Below are 17,326 nucleotides of genomic sequence, written 5' to 3'. Positions count from 1 at the left end.
GCCTCCCAGTGCTCCGTTTGAGCCTCCAGCCGGCTCGTCCGAGCATCCGCCTCCCAGTGCTCCGTCCGAGCCTCCAGCTGGCCTTCCTGCTGGCCCTCCAGAGCCTTTGATGGTCCGCCTGTTGAGGCGCCGGAGACGCCCGCCGGACCCGCCTCCAGGATTCCGCTTCCTGCGCCGGAGACGTCTGTCGGACCGTCCACGGCACGTCCCGCCCTGACCGTGCTTTTTGTTTTTTTTGTTTTTTGTTTTTTTGGACTGAGCGATTCTGTTTTTGTTTCCTGCGGAACTCTGCTGGGGTTGCTAGGTAACGAGCGGAACTCTGGTGAGGTTGCTAGGTAACGGGCGGAACTCTGCTGGGGTTGCTAGGTAACGAGCGGAACTCTGCTGAGGTTGCTAGGTAACGGGCGGAACTCTGCTGGGGTTGCTAGGTAACGGGCAGTGGCTGCAGATTTGTGACTTAACGATCGGAAAGTTTTTGAAATGGCTCATTTTCCAGACACAAAAAAACTTCTGGGTTGTTTTTAGAAACAGCAGAGATTCAAGTGGAAGTATAAAAATGTGCAAAATTTAAATTTTGCATAATACGTCCCTTTAAAGGAGCTTCCTCCTGATTTGTAGCTACATCTTCTTGCCAACCTGATATTATTTTAATAGTCAGAGCAAGCAGCTGTTTTTAGAGAAACAGAAATCAGTAGTTTTTTTGTCCTCCTTATTGTATTTACTGAGCAAGATGTCCTCTTTAAACTGAATAAAAACTACTTTAAACATAACAGGCGTGAAAGGACTTTTGCAAAAATGCATGAATCATTTCATGTCACTCTATTTAGAGCATACAGCATTCATAGTCATGTTTTCAAAGAAAATGACTGGCCTTTATGTTCTATTCAACCAGATTTTTTTTTGTCTATAACTAAACCTTTTGAAATGCTCAGACTGTACAATAAGCAACAAAAAAAAATATATTGAAAAGAAGGTGAAAGTGAAGAGGTTAAAAGGTGAGGATTCCTAAGTGAGACAGCTCTGGCTGAGTTTCTTTCTCTCACCATTTCACACCCCCGTCTCCATCTTATTTTAGCCTCGCTCCATCCCGCAGGCTCAACACGTCTGCCTTCCTTCCCCGTTCCTTATGATGGCATTGAAGTTCGTTTATTTGGATCTCTCTCCCCCTGTCTCTCCGTTTGACTCGGCTGTCTCGCTCAGATACCTACCAGGCTTTCTAGAAGCAGCCTGAAAGTCAAAGAGCTTCTTTTATGTCATGAGAGAGACAGAAGCGGCGATAAGGCAGACGAAAGGAGAAACGAGTGCTTTGCAGGAGTTTTTGTAACAATGCTCAAAGTATCAAGAATCTCTGCTCAAAGTAATGTTTTGGAAGGATGAGCTGAAAAGGAAAACATGTCTGTATTCAAAGGGGAACCATTTGATGCATGCATACTTCATTGCGTTTTCAAAGCGTAAAATACTCAGGATCTCCTTGAGTCTTCAGCTGCTGTCTCTTCTACCTGTTGACGTCCCGTCCGTCGTATCCCGTTTCTGTCATCAGGACAATAATGTGCTGTTTTAAAAGCCGGCCCAGCTCATTTGTTTTTGCATATATTCATTTTCAGCGACGCACAGTCAGGGTTTGTGTTTCCTACTTAGTTTGTATGCGGGGTCTTAATGGATGCGCGCACGCTTGCGTGTGTAAATCTATATGTAGCTGATTTAGAAATGCCTCCGGTACCTAATACAGCCGTTAATGGACAAAATAATGATTGCTGCAAATGGAGCTGCCGAATCTTGTTCTTGTGTGAGGAGGGGATAAGGGCCGGCGCTGCATGCGTGAGTCATTCATTATGGAATGATGAATGTTTCATCTTTGGAAGAGCTGCATTTGCTACAGCTTCATTTACACCCGACACAAAGGGTCCATGTTGAATCAGCTGAAGGTTACGTCTTCACAATGGCTGTTATGTACGTAAACAGAGCCAGTCGATTTCTGCGACTGATTAAAAAGCAAAGTTTTAATTTGTGGATTTAAATTCTCCTAGGGTTAACAAAACATGATTTCTACACAAACCTTTTCTGATAGAGATGTTAAACATCATGCTGGTCTGTTTTTACTTAAATTTTGAGTTTCATTAGAGCCTGTTTATAAAGTTGCTAGCTCTCTTGTACTTGTTGATAATTATAATTACATTATTATTGTACAAATAAATTAGATTTTGGTAGAAGTTTAAACTGAGTTGAAAAGGCATCAGTTTGTTGAGTCAGTGGCAGAATAAAGGATGTTTTGAAGCAGAAATTTGATCTGTCTTCTTTTTGTGAACTCAGTAACCTGGTTTTTCCAGCATTCTCAACTTGCAATAGAAAATTTTGTTTTTAAAAATCCTAAATTGATTTTGAGAGCACAACATGTCAGATTAATTGCTAATTAACTTAGATTTTACCCTGATAACACGTCCAAGCCCTTAAAAAAAAACTACACAGCTGGTTTTTGGCAATAAGCTAATGTTTTTTAGTATCTGGAAAACGAGTCGTTTCAAAAACCTCCAGAATATAAAGCCACAAATCTGGGTTTTGCCCAGTAGCCCCAGTGAAACCCAACCCGTTACCTAGCAACTCCATTGAAGGCCAGAGGCACAATTATGCAATCGTATATCTTTGAAAAGCAGAAGTAGAGCCTCCTGCACAACCAACAAGAAAGCAGCGAGTTGTTTCTGGATGGTAAAAGAAACAGCAAAGCACTTGTCTTTTCCAGCAGCCATTGTACACTGAATGCAGTGGTAAAACCAGCTGACCAAACATGCTGGAGCTCAGTTTGGGTTGCTATGTAACGGGCGGAACTCTGCTGATGTTGCTAGGTAACAGGCAGAACTCTGCTGGGGTTGCTAGGTAACGGGCGGAACTCTGCTGGGGTTGCTAGGTAACGGGCAGAAGTCTGCTGAGGTTGCTAGGTAACGGGCGGAACTCTGCTGGGGTTGCTAGGTAATGGGCAGTGCCTGCTGATTTGTGACTTAACAGTCGAGAGAGGTTTTTGAAACACCTTGTTTTTCAGACACCAAAAAGCTTACATTTATTGCCAAAATCAGCTGGTTTATTTTAAATGCTTGGGTTGTTTTTAGAAGCAGTAGAAACAGAAATCAAAGTACAAAAATAATATGAATTTGATTTATTTTTCTTCACACAAGAAACACATCACTTCTTATAGAATTTGCTTTTAAGCAAACAACTTCCTGGTGCAAAATTAATTATTATTATTATTATTATTTTTTTCATTACACCACCTTATCAGTGGGCGAAAAAACGCTTGGAGAACCAAACATCAAACTTTTGTTTTGGCTGAAATAAAGAATAAAGTGAAGATGGAATCAGCCTAATATAGCAGTAAATGTATTGTGTAAATACGCGTTTATGTGGAAAACAACCTTGATATAAAGAAGAGGTGTGCAGGAAAAAGATTGTATGTGCAATAATGAACATATTTTTATTGCTTGCAGTAAATTGATCTCTTAAGAGGTTTTTATAGTCGGATCATTTGTTCAGCGCTGTGTTTTAGTTTTTCAGCCAGTGGCATCGATTCATGTTGCTGAGAGGTTTTTCTTAACATGTGAAAAGATTTATTCAGCTGTGGCATTGTACTGTACTTCCACCCCACCATGACAAATGCACTGCTCCCATTCTTTCAATTTTCCTCTGTGTTGCTTTTTGCATTTATTGGACAAAAAAAGGAGGAAAGCAAAACTGAGGGAGGCAGGAAGGCAGAGGGAGAGGTTGGGAAGAGAGCGGCAGGAGGCAGGAAAGCAACAGGGTCAAAATGTGATGGCAGCTGCTTTTTAAATTTCAGGTTCATGTTTGAAGACAGAATCACAGTTTTTAAAAATTTATCTGTAAACAATAAACCTCTGCTGATCAGAAATTACAGACAGAACATATTTTGTTTGAAAATATATAATTTTGTACGTATGTCTACAGAAATACAGAAAAGTTAAAAAAAAGAACATAAATATTAGAGTAAAGATTAATCTACCCATGGCTTATGTTTGTTTTTTAAGTTAAGCACAAAATTTTAAAACATCATCCAGAGGGTAAACAAATAAAAAAACAAAATAGTGGATTGCAACTTTCTCCTTCCTATCACCATTTTTATTCTGCCACCAAAAAGTTGAAAACAAAAACAATTATAATTTGTGCAAAACATCGACTCACTCTCTATGCAGATGATGCATTAAACAGAGAGGAAATGCTTTCTAGAGCTCCTTCAGGTTCCAAACATTAGCATGCTGACTCTGCATTGGTAATATTACCTAATCAGGTATCAATATTTAGTCAAGAATCATTGGTTTTCAGATTTCTCCGCCTTTCTTTTCTCCCAACATTTGAGTTGTTTTGTATAATATCACTGCATTGTAAGCATCTTACTTATGAACACATCATAAAGCACTATTGCAGAACATTTCTTTGTTTCTGGTCCATTCTGACAAACGATTCTTCTTCTCTGGTTAACATGCAGAGGATCCTTTCTGTTCCCAAGCTAAGTCCATTAAACATCCATTCAGCTAATGGTGCGCTAATTAATGCCCTGATCTTGTCTTCTAAGGTTCAGCTCACAATGTTTTTCCCCATTTCTGTCTGTTTATGCCAGTATAAATCTGTGACTGAAGGAAGTTATTATTTTTGTAGTTTTTGTGGTCCTGAGGTGGAAAGTAGAAAGTAAGAAATGAAAACACGATGAAAGCATTCCAGTAATCATTCACTGCGTCTCAAACGGAGTTGAAATAGTGGCTGTTTTTTCTGAATTGATTTTTATTAAAGTGTTGGTATTTCATGTATTTTAAGCAGTAATAGAAAATAAAATATTGAGTGAAGCTGCAGCAGCTCTTGTGGTATGGTTGTATCTCTTATGTTGGTGTGAATTTCACGCTTTTCTCCCTCTGTGTGGAAGGAAACGGTTTCTGTCATTTCAACAGCGGAGATTCTGCATTACTTAATGGTAACAGAAATCACATCCTGGCCAACATTAATTCAGAAAAGCAGCACTGATTTATTTTTTTTCCTATCAAACCAACAAATATTGACATTGATTATGGAGGATGGACATCCTTGTCCATGTTAGGCCTGCCACAATAAACAATAAATCAATTAATCGCATGATAAATTAAAAGAAACTCTATTTTCATTTGCTTAATTTATTGTTTTTCTCTTTTCTCTCTCTTTTTACCACAAACTGAATGATGAAACTCTTTAGTCTGGTGCTTTGAGCTGAACTATTCCCCCTTTTTTAATTAATTTTATTTCTTTTTTCTGTTTTCTTTTTTTATTTTGGACGTTTTAAATATCTTCCAGTTCTAGTGTTTAAATGTTTATTAGGATTTAAATTTTATTGATCTTTGAGAACATGTTCTTACATTATTATACCATTATTACTTGAAAATCGTCTCAAAACAACAATATTATCGTTTATCGCAATAAGTTCTGGAACAATTTATCATCCAGCAAACTTTGTTATTGTGACAGACTTGGGTAGATTTTTCTGCCGGTGGCCAAAACCCGACTTTATTTCTGGTCCGTAAAATCCTAAACAGCTCTTTCAAAACGTTGGATGTTTTCACACCTAATAATCCGGTCAACACGATTCGATTGACATGACGCCAGTTCTGCCCCCTGCTGATTTAAGCAAAAATTTGTAGTAAAATCAGGAAGAAAATGTGGAGATTTGTTGAATTTGTGTGAATCTTGCAGATTTGTGAAAAACAGGAAGGACTTACTGATGTAATTTGGAGTCTAGACGGCCACATAAAAAGCTACGGCGGGCCAAATTTGGCCCACGGGCCTCAAGTTTGACACATGTGATCCACAACAAGCAAAATTAAATTTTTTTACTTGTTTTCTTGCGTTAGGGTTACCACTTCACGCCTTTAATTTGCTGCCACACATTTTGTGAACTTTTCCAACCAAACCAGTTAAAATTGGCAGCCGATAAACATCAAGACAGAATCCTTTTTGTGTCTAATAAGTAGCTGCACCAAATGGAAACCCTGCGGCCCTGATGCTAATTGCTGGATGTTGATTTACATCGTCCAGATCCAGTTAACAGGAAATCAAACTGACGAGGTGGCAGTTTGTTAGGAGGTATCAATGGTGATCTCATTTGCATGGGAGCTAATGAGGCGAAGCTTCGGGCTCTTTGTTTGGATAAGTGGAGGCTGACAGGAAGACATAAAGCAGCTGCAGCCCAGAACAGCGTCCCAACTTCAAATAAATGGTTTTAGTCTGAGCAATCGCAACAAAAACTCTTTTTTTTTCCAGATGAAAGAGATCAAAAAAGTCTTTGAAGTGATGTCAGGTTTTTGATGTGTCTATAATGGCGAGCGACGCCTGATGATGCCATTCAATAGGGAGAAAATTCACACTATTCACGACTCTAACGTCGTCTTCATCTGTGTAAATATATAAATTCAAACTCTAGAAACAATTTTAATCATCAGTAAAAATTCTGGCAGGATGAAACTTTTTGTTTTTTTACATCTCTTTCCTCCGCCTTTGCTGTCAAAACTTTCCCCACCTGCCATGAAACTTCAGGAACAAGAAACTCGGAGGATAAAAATAAGACCTGCCCTGTAGAATCACTTGGATGAAAAGTTTTAATTTGAGATTTTAGGTTGCACATGTCAACGGCAGCAGGAGGGAATTTGGAAAATGGCGGCGATGGGAATATTACACTCTTAAATTTCAGAAATTCAAAACGAGAAAGATTTTACTGAACTTTCTGCATCAGGAAATTGGTTGCCATTTCTCTTTTTTAGGTTTTAAAATAAAGTAAAACAAAAATTTGCAAAAAGAGGATGGATAAATTCTCAGTTATTTGTGAGAAATAAAAAATACTCGTCTGTTCAAGTTAGATTTCTCACTAGTTTTCTTTTTAGTTTTTCATGTTTTGTCTCTTTACAGCCATTTTTTACTGTTTAATTTATGTTGCAAAGTATCCTGTGTTTTAAAAAAACCATCAGATATGTCGCATAATGAGCAAAACATGTGGATTTGTGTTGCTGTGTGAACGTCGCTTTGTTTTCTTCATGCTATTGATGTGTTTTTAAGACCTGTATGTAACCAAACCTATCGCATAAATACATTTTATTTATATCCTGGCATGCAGACCAGCAGGCATGTAGCATCCTGGAGAACTCTGGGATTTTATTTTGTAAATTAAAGTTGCTCAATGACGAGCAACAAGAAAGCCAAGTCATAAACGTTCTCTTTGTGCATTTTTTAAAACCAGTCTTCATTTTCCCAAGACTCGCTTTCCTTCCCTGTAATTTTACGATGGTGATTACCATTAGTGAGTGTGTCAAATTTCACATTTTGTGTCAAATGTTTGTGTTTTTACGGCTCGTTCTGCTCCAAAGTGGCTGCTTTGTACCTTATAACACCTTTAACAGCAGAGGCAGCAGATGGGAAATGCTTAAATGTTTCATTCCAGGGACAAACTGTTTCACCTAAAACTTTGCTGCAGGTTATGGAAACTATAACTGTTAAAAAATGTGAGAAAAAACAAAACAGAAGCTGGAGTCTTATAAACGCTGAGATTAATTAAACCACATTTCCTGTATTAAGTAAAGCACATGTGTCAAACTTGAGGCCTGGGGGCCAAATTTGGCCCGCTGTAGCTTTTTATGTGGCCCTTTAAACTCTAAATTAAGTCAATAAGTTCTCCCAGTTTATCACAAATCTGCAAAATTCACAGAAAATCAACAAATCTCCACATTTTTTTCTGATTTTACTGCAAATTTTCTCAAAATTGGTCAAAACCATTGAGTGTAAGTGACTGCAGCCTCAGTCTTGATTTTATAGTTTGTAATTGATGACCCAAAGTCTTTTAAAGTGAGACGGCTTTAAGACGGAAACAGTCGAAGGCCGGAGTCGAGGTGGAGTGAATAAAACATCTTTGTGTTGTTTTCTCTCCACTCCAGGCTGAATGTGGAGGCCGTTTCCAACACGCATGAGGGGAAGTGTTATAATTTATGTAGCTTATGGTGTCGAGGACATCTTAACACCATGAGGCATGTATCTGGAACGCTTCCTTCCGCTGAGATGACGGGGCTTTCACTCACTCAGACAGCCCGGCTGTAAAGTCGCTGCTGACGGACACAGTTCCTGATAAAACGCCTCTTGGCACGTACAACTTTATTTGGATGTTTTGGCCCTCGGACGAGCGCCAAACCGAAACCCTTCAGTTACTGTCAACATGTGTCAGTTCTTCAATGCAGTGATTTATTCCAGTGACTGACAGTCAAACCGAACAAGGCCAGAGCATGAATCCTCCCAGACGAAGCCAAGACCGTTTATTTGGCAGAACTGAAGATGCTGCTAAAGCTGCTTGTTCGGATTTTCAAAAACCAACTCTCATTCGTTTAGGGAGGAAAATAAAAGTAAAAATTTCCTGTTTTATCCAGCGTGCAAAAATCCAGATTGTCTGCAATTTAATGTGTCAGAAATACATATTTTATCGATTTAGGGAAACTTTTGAAAAGATACGGAGCTTTCCGACAGATATAGAGATTACCAAGAAGTCGGGCAAACGCAATGTGTCAGAGCTTATCACATAAAACAGCTAGCATGTTTAACAATGGTAAGAAATGTCATTATTTGGTAAAAATATTACAAATAACTAAGAACTGACACCCAGAAATGGAGTTACAAAGAGAAATTAGCATTAAACACTTTACTCCACACAAGCAGAGTTACATTTACTTAGTCGGACTTTTTAAAATTTATTTTACTTTTAGGAGTATTTTTACTACGCTGTACTTTTACTTGAGTGATTTTATTATGAAGTATCTTTACTCTTACTTACCCGCTGAATGAAAAACAAATTCACAGACACAGACCTGCAGTTTTAGTTAAAGTTTTATACGTTTTTTATTGAAAGAAACTGATTTGGAAACATTTTCTTTTGCCTGATTTTATTTTTTGTTAAATTTTAATCCTTAAAATACCAAAATTTCCACTTAACTTTACATTTTGGCCTGTCTGGTTATATAATTTTTAAACATGAAATGATGATAATTTGATCAGTTACTTTTTACCAAATACTTTTTTACTTTTACGAGAGTAATTTTACTTTTTACTTTTATTGAGTAAAAATATGTTGAAGTACTTCTGCTCTTACTTGAGTTCAGTTTTTGGATACTCAAGTAAGAAGATCTGAAAGTGATGTTATGATCCCTATAAATGTTTCTTTTTTTTAACTTTTGATGCTAAACTGTATTATTGCATAGAATCAGTTAAATAAATGAGGAAAAATATTTATGTTAAAAGCTGCTGTTAAAGAAAAAAAGCTCATTTTCTAGATATTTGCTTTGCCTGCATCTTTCATTTTTGTGTGTTTTGTTTTTTTTGGTCAGTGTGTTGCTGGCATCACACGGCATGTATTTAAATGTTCCTTTAAGCTCCTTACCGTACAAATTTAAATAAATTAATAAATAGCAAATCAAGTGTTTAAAGCCTCTGAAAATGTTCAGGTGCCAGCTTAAGAAAAAGAAGAGGAAAAGTTTGAAACTTCACAAAGAAACGAGTCCTATTGATGAAGGTCAGTTAAAACGTTTACAAGGAAATCTGGCTCCCCAGAAGCAAAATGAACAAACAAGGCCTAGCTTCAGACTTTTGAATTTCAGAGGTACTGACAAACAGTTTTGGAGCAGGAATAAAAAATAAAAGTGTGTTAAACAGCTTTTCAACTGGATAGCAAAACCCCTCCAACATCCAATAATAGCTGGCCTTTTTCCTGCAGTGGGAACGGGTTCAGCTGGCACCGAGTCCCGGCGTTTATCTGCTCCAGCTCCGACTGGCAGGAATGTCAACAGAACATGGATATGCTGATACGCACAGAGGACTGAGCAACGAAGCAGCTCTGCTAAACGCACTTTTACTCATCCGGTACGATCTAAAATAACTGGAAATATTAAAAACTTCACTGCTGCACTTCTGGTTGGGCTCAAAAAAACCTTTTTATAAACGTTTATCGTATTTACGTTCTGGGATGACTGCATCTTTAATAGTTAAGACATTTCACTCTATTCTTTTATTTTACTTTTCCATTGTAATGAGCATTTAAAAAGTAGAAATCACACCACAAATCTAACGAAAAGAGCATTTATTGTATCGTTTATCATTTCTCTGAAAAAATTATCGCATTAGGAATTTGATCCATCATTGTCTCAATAAATTCAGATTAATGATACTAAATGAAAAACAAACCTGAAAGTATTTATTTTTTACCATTTTTTCCACTGATTTGTTCCACAAGAATATCAGTAAGTATAAGAATATGATTAAATGTAGGTACTGTGTAGTTTAGTGATTTCTTTAAATAACTTTAAATTTCTGGATTATTGTCTCCATTTGGCACAAAGCATAAAAATAATCCTTTCCATGTTTTATAAAACCGTTTTGTAACCGTTTATCAAAACGTACAGTTTTCATGTTTTTGTTCTTCCGTTTGGGTCTCCACTGCTTGTAAAAACAGACCAAACTTTAAAAAAAAAAAAATCTATCCAGCCGGTTTTTAATAAGTTAATGTTTTTTGGTGTCTGAAAAATGAGCCGTTTCAAAAACCTTCAGAATGTAACGTCACAAATCAGCAGGTGCTGCCGGTTACCTAGCAACCCCAGTGGAGCTCCATCTGTTACCTAGCAACCCAGGCGGAGCTCCAGCACATTTTTATCAGCTGGTTTTACTGCTGCATGTTCTCTACAATGGCTGCTGGAAAAGTAATGCGTTTTGTTGTCGACTTATCATCCAGAAGTCACTTGCTGCATTCTTGTTGGTTGTACAGGAGGCTCCACTTCTGCTTTTCCAAGATGCACAGTTGTATAACCGTGCATCTCTTTGCAGACATTTTCATGTGCGAGTGCAAACATTGAGTTAGTGGGCGTGGCCACCAGTAGATTATTTGGATTTAAAGCGACAGGGATCCTAAAACAGCTCATTCTAAAAGAAGCTCAAAACTAAAATCTCATATCTAAGAATAATTTTGTGCAGAAAATGTAGTGAGCATGTTTTGAATAGATTCCTGTTCAAGGAAGAATAATGGGTCTCATTTAAAAAGCTGCAAAGGCGTACACCACTGCTGCCAGGTTTATATGATTGAAACTTTTTCACATTTAGCATTTTGGTTAAGTCTTTCAAAGCTGTGTTTCCATTTCTATGGTTTAAACAGTTGAGGATAAAGTAATTCCTGCTTCCCCTCCATGTGCAGTCAGTGCGCAGCCACTTTGACCCATTTAAATGCAGCCCTCCTTTCAGCACGCTGACCCTGCCATGCAGACTGGGCTTTTGTTATTTTCCCTCTAACAGAACCCACCTGGTCTTTCATTCTGCCTCTCCTTTCATTCCCCTCTCTCCCTCTGTGATGAGAAGCGACAGGTACGCAGACAGTCTGGATAGATCGGAGGAGACACGGTGAAGATGGCAGAGCCGTGATGTGAGCCTCTTCCAGCAGCAGCAGTACAGTCTGTGCTGACAGCCCACCATCCTCCTCCCCTCCCCGCACGGCCTTCATCCACCTCTGCCACTTCCTGTCTAACTCTCAACACTCTTCCTCCTGTTTTTTCCTTCATCTCATTCCCCTCATCCATTCTGATGTGCCACAGGAAGCAGGAGGAGCCGTTGCTCCTGTTGTGAATCATCTTCAGTCAGATGAGCCAATAAGGAGGCGCAAAAACATCGGGAGCTGCTTCCCATCTGCTTAATTATCCCCAAATGTATCTTAATATCAATTTAACAAACCCGTAGATGACTCTACACAGAGATGCATACAGTTGTGTAACAAATATTTGCCTATTTTGATGTCTAATCAATGTTTCTTATCCATGGAAAAGAAAGTGAAGCATCTTGAATCTCTAGTGAAGCTAGACTAAAACAGATTTATTTGGACGTTTAGGAAACTCGGCTCCAGTTCATCCTCACTGGTTCTTCTTTAGGTGGAGCTGAATTAGATTCACCATCGTTTACCGTCAGACTGGGGCTGCTGTAAACTATTATTTTTGTAATTAAGCATTCCATTGATTATTCAAGTAATCAAATAAAAATGTGATAAAATGAAATATTGGTAAATTCTTCTATCACAGCAGTGTTACTTTCAGATATCAACATTGGCTCAATTTTCATATTTTTTCATCCCTACACTTTTCTGTTGTTTAGAAAAGTTACCTGTAACAATAATAGTTATACAAACAGTTATACAAAAATCTGAAATTATATTAAATTTAATAATAAGGAGGCAGGCTCACAAGGACACTTCTCAAAAAATGTCTATCCTCCAGCTTCTAATTTATGCATTCATCTTCAGTCAACTTAATAGATGAACTCTCACTTTGCACAGATATTTATAGCTTTTATTTTCATGTGAATGACTGGATTTGGCTCCTTCATCACACACAGAAACACATCTACCAGCTCTTTACTGCCACGATGCGCTCCGCCACCCATTTCTTGCGACCGAGGAAAATATAAAATTTATTTTCTACACTTACGTTCCGCAGTGTTCAGTTTATCTGCTCACCTGTATAAATACACCCGCCGCGCACTTCACCGCCAGCAGGCAGCAGCTCCAGGACGAGAAAGGCGGCCGTACTCCAGGCATCACAGCAGTCAATTTAAGGATGCCTATTGGTCCCCCAAAAATGATAAAAACCCAGACATTATTATCAATTAATGAAATCCCTCCTGGCCGAAGTTGAAAAGTAGACGTTGTGTTGCTAGCACGTAGCACCTACCAACAACTCGTAGGCGGAAGTGAGTGCGTTACGCAACATAAATAATCACCCGGCCACAACACAGCGCTAAATAATACAACATAATTTAACGAAGCTTTGAAGCAAATAGGTTTCCTTGAGGAATTTTAATAATCAAGGTATCATTCAAGGAATGATTACAGCCCTAATTAATAAAGAGTCGAATCTGATCACACAATGCTAGAAATGTTACATTGGGGTGTTGTTACTTTTTTTAATATATTTTAAGGTAGCTCTATGATATAGTTTCAAGTAAATCAAGGCTGTGAAAGAAACTTCCTGTCTTTTCCTTTTTCTTGGTACTTTTGATCATAATGGATCATGTTATTCAGATGCAACAGGAAAGAAAAGCTTGCATATATGCTGTTTAAAACTTATCGTGCTACAGTACTGATTGATTGCAAATACTTGTGTTCAAAATGGACTCCAACAGTTTCCATAGCAGTTAGTCGTCACACTCTGAGCTTACAGGATCTATTTTGGGGAAATTTAATCAGTAATGGAAGAATCCTTAAGACTGCTGCTCTGACTTTCTCTGAAGGAGATGAGTCTGTCAGTTTGCGTCAAAACTGAAAAGAGTCATGACGACTGAGAGAGCATGGCCTGTGTTCAAAGCAGCTAATGCTTTTCTTTGGAAAATCACTGGGGATCATTCAGTCTTCATTGGGCAGACAAAATAAACATACAGCAAAAAGCTTGTAGAGATTATATCTTTGAAGGAAAACAAACAGGCTACATAAATGGGAGAAGGTGTCATCTGACATATTGTAAATTCTTTTAGGTTTGATTATACCTCATATTTGGTTATCTTTGTACAAAAATTGACTCCGTCATGCCAGTGTCATCATCAGCTCTATTGGCTTTATAAGACCAGCAATGCATAAAGTTTTTATTCCAATTCCCACATAAAGAAATAAAAACATCTTTAGGTTTTACTGTAAGCTGTACGTTCATACAGCAAGACTTAAACTTTGGACTGTTGTGCATATTTGATTGAAGAGTTCAGCTTAAGCTTATGTTTCAAGCATTCATTAACAAGAGGCACATCTGGCCGATATGGCTAAAAAACGTATCACAATACAAGCATTTCATATCAGTTGATATTGATAAATTTTGATTAGTTTTTTGTTTCAAATATCTTTCAATCAGTTTTCTTTCAATCCCGTTAATTTTATTTTTTAGCAGTTATAAGTCACGGTGGTGAAAGATGAAACTGTTGCTGCGCCAGTAAGTCAACAGGTAGTTGCTAGGTAACCAAGGAATGAGTTGGTTGATGCCACCAACCTAGCTTAGCTCACAGTGAGACGTTGAGCAGCTAAAGATTTTCTTCTGCCTACATCTCCCAGAATGCTGTGCAGTTCTGGATCAAAGTTCATTGAGATTATGGAATATTCTATCAGACATATTATCTATTGATATTTACCATATTTTTTTAATTTATTGGACATCTCTAATAAAAAGAGCATTTGCAGCCAAACCAGAGGACTTTTGTTCCTTTGCTCCACAAGAACATTTAAATGGCTTAAAATAAAACATTTTTTACTGTTTTGAACCATTTATCTATAGTTATTCTGATGAAGGCTACTTTGATGGTGCATAAAAAACATTAAGCGCTTGTGCCAGAATCATAGTCACCTATTTCACTTTCCACAGGAGCTTGAAATATTTTTCCACTATCCTTCATGTCAAGATTTTAACAGGCTTCAACTTCTCAGTCTTTCTTTGCTGAAAAGTGAAAAATAAGCTAAAAAAGTATTGGACATCTTTTCTGATCAGCTTTTATATTCGGAGAGCAACTAATCCAATCCATCTGTAGTTTTGATTTAAGGTTATTGGATCTCTCCTTTGTTAAAACAGAACTAAAATATGACGTTTCTAACTAAAACCAAACATGTTGGATCTTCTGATAGTGATTATAACTTTAACCTGCAGACAGGAAGCTTTCTTAAACCACTTTGTCAGAGCGATGACATCACCAGCCACTCATGTCTCCGGTTTAAGAGGACATCTGTGTGGTTGAGTGGAGTTTGTTGTGACACATGGGGTTTGAAATGCACACAGCTGAGTGACCACATACTTTCAGAAAGATTAAGACCATCCAGCTATGATAACTGCTGTTCTAACTTCCACCTCCATGGAAAATATGATGAAGTATTTATAAGACAATTTAAGATATGGATTAATTATTTAAGTGCTTGTTTCCTCAATCACTTTTTTCACTGATTAGAGTACTTTGTATTCTGATCACTTCCTAAATGGATGAATTTATAATCCCACTTGGAGGCCTTGATAAAACATTGACTTGTGTTGACACACTTTGCTTTTAAAAAATCTCTTACGGAACTATCTGCTAACAGAAAACCTCAGGGAGAGGCTCTTTTAAAAAATAAAACTCAATATTTTCTGTATACTTAATGTGAACTTTTAGTGTTTATGTCTTTATGTATAAGTCTGCACATTTAGCTACTGATTTGTGAATAGTTTTTTGATTTTTGTTAAGTATTCTGATATCACACTGTCATACTTTAACTTAACATTATGCAGTATTTATTTAAAGTTATGGTATAATTAAGCAAAGTGCACTGAATAACTTTCCTCTAATTCAGTCTTTCTCAAACTGTGGTCCCCGGCCGCCCCCTGGTGGTCAGCCAGGTACTGCATGTAAACGACCGTTTATTTGCCGTGACGTCAGCTCAAAGTGCGACGCTACAGCTAGCTTACCGGAGGATTGTTTTAAAATAATAATGGATAAATGGTTTAAAACCGGGTCACTCAAAAGAAAAGCTGAAGATACCGGTGGAAAGAAAACAACGTCAGTATTACAGAGGAAGCTAAGTTATAGGTGCGGAGAGATTTGATGAGTCATTCACGAACGATTCGATTCTTTTGAACGGTCTCAGTTAACAAGAACTGTTCTTTGTTTTTTACGACTTTGTTCGCTTATGTTGCTCTGCTAACACATTAACAGCTACTTTAATAGTCATGTCATGTTGTATGTTAAGATGTTGCGGGGCAATTTTAAGTTAAGCGGTCCGTGATCGTTTATTGACGTTAAAATGTTCGACAGCCTCAAAAAGCTTGAGATACACTGATCTAGTGACATTCATTCTTTCAGAAAATGTTTAATAATCATGTTATTTTGAAATACTATGTGATTTCAGTTACTTTTTATAAATGTTTGTTTGACTTTTTATTTTAATTTTATTTAGGCTTATAATACATTTTATAATGACCTAATGAAACTCTGGGATCTTCCCCACCTCTTCTACTTTTTTGTATTGTTTGTATTTGCAAATAAAATACTTTTATTCAAATATTCAAAATCCACTTAAAACTTACTTTTGTTCGATCAGTGAAAGTCAAAAGCACCCAAACATCTCCTGATATTTTGCGCAGGTGTTTTCTTGAGAGGGTTTGATGAATTTAAATTCATATTTATTTGCTTGTAAAAGTTTTTCCCTCCATCATTTCTGCGTGTGCTAATTTGATATTGTCGTCATTGCAAGAATTGGGTTTATTTCTGCCTCTCCACTGAAAATGCTCTGATTAATGAGCGTACACTGCAGTACTGCAGGGCTATAATTCATATTAATTCATAATTCACTGGATGGATTTTTGCAGGCTCTTTGTTTATGCATACTGGACGGATGCTTGCTGTTTGCTGACGTTTACTTTTCATGGCTGATTGTCCGCTCCCGCTTCGTCCTGATCCCGCTTGGAAAGCCAGCCAAAAACTTCAAGAAGGAAAAGCCGTTTTTCGCTTATTGGGTCGCATTTTACACACGTTTTCACTTTACTGCCTGTTCTGGCTCCCTAACAGCTCCGTTTATTGGCTGCAGCAGCAGAGGAAAGGATTACAGGGGGAAGGAAGCGCAGGGAGAGTCCAGCTGGAGCGTGAACCTACAAACAGGGTTTATGTTACAGATGGGACATTTTTGTGAGATTCTAATTGCAGAATAAGTTTAATTCTGGATTGCTGCAAGATTAATAGGCTGCAGTTAAGTGGAGTTTCAATTTGATTTATCGGTTTGGAACAAATTAATGTTTAAAACTTGATTTATTGCATTAATAATGGAACCAGTATGAACCCTTTGGCACCTACGTAATTTGTTATACACTGGATTGTCTTAATAATAAATATATATATATAATCTCCCCAATGTATCTCAATGAAACAGACAGAGAAAAGATAATACAACTGCAGGTAACTATCGCTACCGTAATATAAAATTTAAGTAAATATGAGGGTAGAGTGAAACAGTTGAACAGAAATGAGGAGAACAACGTGATGCATTTAGATACCGAGTAATATATGTGAGATACAGGAAACAATTTCATAGATTTAACAGAAAAATGAGTCTCCAGCACCATAACGTAAAATAAATGCAAATATTTCCAATCTAAAAACAGCATAAATATATGACAAAATAATAAACTGAGATGTGAGATGAATGCCAAGAGTTTTATTTAAACGTTTGCGTTAAATCTATATAGAAAAGGTGACGTGCATGACTGAGATCTTGTGGAGAAGTTGATGCTGTGATCACTAACAGAGG

The 17,326-nt window shown here is 37.5% G+C and overlaps 1 long non-coding RNA gene across 1 annotated transcript in view; it reads right to left on the bottom strand.

Annotated features, from left to right (window-relative positions):
- The window catches only part of LOC106945209 (uncharacterized), a 17,391-nt gene extending 6,453 nt beyond the window's left edge, over positions 1–10,938 (bottom strand). Inside the window, exons 1-2 of the long non-coding RNA XR_001424506.1 lie at positions 10,785–10,938; positions 8,698–8,701 (exon numbers count right to left, since the gene is read on the bottom strand). This is a non-coding gene — a long non-coding RNA (uncharacterized LOC106945209). The remainder of the gene's footprint in view (positions 1–8,697; positions 8,702–10,784) is intronic.
- Between the last annotated feature and the right edge of the window lie 6,388 nt (positions 10,939–17,326).

This window comes from Poecilia latipinna, unplaced genomic scaffold, assembly GCF_001443285.1.
Source record: "Poecilia latipinna isolate Pla-1442-1.1 unplaced genomic scaffold, P_latipinna-1.0 Scaffold134, whole genome shotgun sequence".
NCBI classification, from domain to species: Eukaryota; Metazoa; Chordata; class Actinopteri; order Cyprinodontiformes; family Poeciliidae; genus Poecilia; species Poecilia latipinna.
The sequence above is the reverse complement of the archived record's forward strand: the minus strand, read 5'-3'. Positions and strand labels throughout refer to the sequence as shown.